We start from the raw sequence: 5,098 nt of genomic DNA on the forward strand, positions 1-5,098 counted from the left end.
TAGTCTAACCCGCGTATCTTGCCCCCCACCATTCCTACCCTTACCAAGAACATATATGCATATACACTGAATAATACTTATATATATATATATATATATATATATATATATATATATATATATATAATTCAAAATACATCGTTTCCGAAAACTCCGGGTAGAAATTTCCAAGATGTTACATTTAGCAGTTGTTTTTACGCACGGGGAAGGTATTAGCACCCCACACGTCCGTCACAAAGGATGGCAGCCTTCAACCAAGTGTGCAAAATATGACTTCAAAACTACGTATTTTCCCTTTTTTATGTTTTTATGTATTTTCCCTTTTTTATGTTTTTTACTTTTTTGTGGGCCTTTTTGTATTTTATCTTTTTGTGGTCCACAAGGGTGTTTCCCTCGCTCCTACCTATTCCTCAATTGCGATGAGGAAGTCAGACCTACGTAGTTCTTTCAAAACTAAACGTTGGTTAAGTTGTTTTTATCTTTTTTCGTAAGATTGATTTTAATCGAACAAAAGTTGTTTAAGGCATTGGACCATTAAATGATCTTTTGATTCTTTTGAAAGGAGAGAAACGTTAAGGCATTGGACCATTAATGATCTCTTGGTTGTGAAAGAAGAGAAACGTTAAGGCATTGGACCATTAACGATCTCTTGTTTTTTTTTAAAAGGGATGGTCGACAAAAGTGGGGCTTTTGCTCCTACGTATCATTGATTTGTGGTGAGGAATTCAGACCTACATTGTTCTTGCAAAAGCGGTAAAGTTATGTGTTGATTTTATGCTTTTGAACGGTCCATGTTAACCGACAAAAGCAAAGAGGACCATTTTTAAGGCGTTGGACCTTAAAATGGTTTTAAGTGACTTTTGCGGACAAAGCTTGGTTTGTGAGTTGATTTTAGCCTTAGTTTCACTTTGGTTATTAATCATATTAATCAATTCATTCAAGGAAACTTTCAAAGAAAAACGTCCGATTTTTTTTATTATTTTATTATCATTTCTTTTCAAGATATTTTGATTTTATTATTATTTTTCTTTTTTTGATTTAACCGAGGTTACAACGTGAACGATCGGTTGGATTTTTTTTTAACAGTGATTAAACGAGATTACAACACAAATGATCGGTTGAAATTCATTTTATCAAATATTAGGTGAGAATGACTTAAATAAACGATTAAAAACTTGTTAAAGCGGAAGAAAAAAAAAACCGAAAGTGAATAAGATGAAGATGAAAGCAAACAAAACAAGAAATGAATTGAAAGCCTCGGATTCGAACACTTACCAGTTGAAGATCGAAGAACGGCGAAGAACGATGAAAAATCTTCACGAAATCACCCATGGAAACGTCTCAGAAGCGTTACAGAGGCACCTCGGCTTGGATTTTCTTCATGAAAACATGTTTTTTAACCCAAAACAGCTGAAATGCATAGCATAGGGGTCAGGCACCCTTTGGAACAACCCTCCTCTACCAATTTCTAGAAAAAAGGGGTGGAGTTTGCCACCCAGGTGGCTTCCTCAGGAAGCTTCCTGAGGCACCCCCCTTTTTACTAAGTTCATCCCTTTTTTTTCGTAATTTACGAAAGCATATCGGAGTGAAATATACTTATTTAGGTTTACGGGTGTCATACCCTAATTTCGTCCGGGGACTATTGTTTGATGGCATGCAACCTTTGGTTGACCGCTTCGAGGTACTTGGCACCCTTTGTTGCACAATACGTGAAGTTCCGAGACATGCCGAAAGTCAAAAGGAAGCATTGTTACGCAATCCATGAAATTCCGTAACGTGCCAGAAATCAAAATGAAGTGTTGTTGCACAATCCGTGAGTTTCCGTAACATTTCGAAAGCTAAAAAAGGAGTAATTACATGATCCGTAAGGTTCCGTAACCTTACGGGAAGAAAACAAGTATCATTACGAAATTCATAAAGTTTCGTAACGTTACGGAAAAAGAATCACCAATAAAAGAAAAGGGGTGTACTTAGTAAAAAAGGAGGTGAAAATAGCAACCAAGCCCACTTGGGCCTTCCGGATTCTTCCTCCAGAAGGCGGTTGCTTCTGGAGAAAGCAACTTGGCTCGCCTGGGCGAGCTGGGTGGCAAGCTCCTCCCCTATTTTCCTATAAATAGAGGGAGGAGTGAAGAAGGAAGGGGTTCAGCCTTCTTGGCACTTCGTATTCACTTGAAATTACTGAGGAAAATTGTTTCCGTGAAGAAAATCCAAGCCGAGGCGCTTCCGTAATGTTTCCGTGGGTGATTTCGCGAAGATTTTGAACCGTTCTTCGACATTCGTCGTTCGTTCTTTGTCGTTCTTCGGTCTTCAACCGGTAAGTTCCCGAAATCGAACTTTTCAATTCATTCTATGTACCCGTGGTGGTCCTCATTTGTTTCGTGTACTTTTATTCTCGTTTCATTTACTTTTTGTACCCCCTTTTGACGTGCTTCAGTCATTTACTTAAGTCATTTTCTCGCCTAATCAAAAAATAAAATAAATTTCCACCGATCATTTGGTTTGTAATATCCGTTAATTTCTGTTAAAATGAAATCCGACCGTTCGGTCATGCCGTAACCATGTTGGAAACCAAAAAGAGGTAAAATAATAATATAATAATAAAAAAATATCTTTTAGTAAAATAAAGCAAAAAAAATCAATCGGACGTTTCTCTTTGAGATTTCTCTTTCTTAATTGAATTCACTAATAACTAAAGTGAAACTAAGGCCAAAATCAACTCGCAAAGTCAAACTCGTCCGCCAAAAATCACTAAAAAGGATTTGAAGGTTCAATACCCCAGTTTTTCTTACCAAGTAAAATGGATAATTTTTAAGGTCCAACGCCTTAAAAAGACCATATTCCAAGTAAAAAGAATCGCTTGATTCACCCTTAAGAAAGAACTACGTAGGTCTGATTTCCTCTTCGATGGAGGGTACATAGGAGCAAGAGCCCCGCTTTTGTCGACCTCAAAAATAAAAAAGAAATAAAAGTTAGGGTAACACAATTTCACACAATTCTAAAAATAAGGTTGTTGTCCTTTGGGACAAACGTGAGACGTGCTAATACCTTCCTCAAACGTAAATACAACTCCCGAATCTGGAATATTCTTTATGACCGGTTTCCTTCGGTTTTTCTGACGTTTTCCACAAATAAACGTTGGTGGCGACTCCGCGCATTTTCCTCCTTTGGAAGACGCACCCGTGAGCCTCGCCTCGCTCGCCCACAAAAGGGTAGGTTGCCACAGTTGGCAACTCCACTGGGGACCGTTTTTGTGAGTTAGGCCTATTTTAGAAAATTGTGGAATTGTGAAACCTTGGGTGTGCATTTTGTTGAACTGTGTAAATATAATACATGATGTCTTTTCCACATTTTTACACTGCATTCTAAGCACCCACGTGTTTGAGTAAAAAAGTGACCCTATACCCGGGTTCATGGGAATCTAAGGAGTGGAGGTGAATCTATGGTCATGCTAGCTCTCCGACTTGCTTGATAATAGCGAAACCTCGTCTAGAGCTTTCTCTCTTTATAATGTGTTGTAACTGGTATTCCATACCGCCGCAATATTATTATCTTGAGTGATGATACCTCTAGAAAATAGCCATGTGAGATATGAATCGTTGGGAGTAGTTATTAGAGACCCCTAGATATTATCCTATAGGTCCCCAAATAGGGGCATGGAGCAAACACGCTCCGTGCCATCTGTTCTCATGCATTCTTCTGCAAATAGCACATAAATTATAGTTTTGCTAGTGATATTTTGTTTCTCTAGAGTAATGCGTTAGTTTTTAATACATACGTTGGGGCGCCATAATGCCTAGAACGTAGTATTAAAAAGATCGATCTTTTTCGGTCTCGTATATGTAAATTACCCCTTGTTTTTCTTTCCGTTTCATGCATGCGCATTGTATCATTCATATCGGAGCCTTAATCCACCCCTTTTTTAGGTAAATGATGGGGACAAATCAAAACGGAAAAAGATTCTATCAAGTCAAGATTAAGGGCCTAGAAGTCACCAGCCTTAAGGAGTTGGGACGGTTGATGGGACCCCTCCAAAGGCAAGCCTTCCACAAAGTGTGAGGAAAGATTTTAGATTTGACCACAATGGAGGTATTTACGGAAGCCATTGTATCCCTCGCCCAATACTATGACCAGCCGTTGAGATGCTTCACGTTTGGGGACTTCCAAATAGCACCGACTGTTGAAGAATTTGAGGAGATTTTAGGATGCCCTCTTGGGGGAAGAAAACCGTATCTTTTCTCTGGGTTTCTTCCCTCCTTGAGCAAGATTGTAGCTGTGATCAGAGATTCGGCGAGAGAGTTAAATCGTATAAAGCAAACTCGAAGCGGCGTAGTGTGCCTGCCGCGGAAATACTTGGAAGGCAAGGCAAGAGATATGGCGAGTCAAGAAGAGTGGGTCCCATTTGCGGATATACTAGCTTTGCTGATCTTTGGGGTTGTCATCTTTCCAAACGTGGACGGTTTGGTGGACCTATCCGTAATTGATGCTTTCCTTGCTTATGACCATAGCAAGGAGAGCCCGGTGGTAGCTATCTTGGCGACTTATTTGATACATTTGACCGAAGGTGCGAGAAGAACAGCGCACGGATTGTCTGCTACTTACCCTCTCTTTGTGTGTGGTTGGTTTCGCACCTATTCCAACAAGACATAAGACACCCGTGTCCGCTTTAGAATTATCGCTCGTGCGTCGAAAAGAGAAGAGTCGATTGGGACCAATACTTGGTTGGGATAGGAGGCAGCATAATCAACTGGTTTCCTCGATGGAAGGAAGGAAAAGAGGGGGTTCTCTTCTCATGTGGGGACTATCCAAACGTGTCGTTGATAGGGACGAGGGGTTGTATTAACTATAATCCCGCACTTGCCATAAGACAGTTAGGGTACCCCATGAGGGGAGCACCGATGGAAGAGAGCCTCTCGCCTTTCCTTGTGAGAGATTTTGGCGCGCAAAGTCTCAAGATTGTACAAAGAGTCCACAAGGCATGGAAAAGCCCGTTAAGGAAAGATAAAGAACTTAGGGGCATCTGCAATGGCATCATCGGTGGTTATCATGAATGGCTAAGAGTTCATACATGAGGGTTAGATTGGCTCTCCAAGTTGAAAAT

The sequence above is a fragment of the Glycine soja genome, chromosome 7, assembly GCF_004193775.1.
Source record: "Glycine soja cultivar W05 chromosome 7, ASM419377v2, whole genome shotgun sequence".
Lineage (NCBI taxonomy): Eukaryota > Viridiplantae > Streptophyta > Magnoliopsida > Fabales > Fabaceae > Glycine > Glycine soja.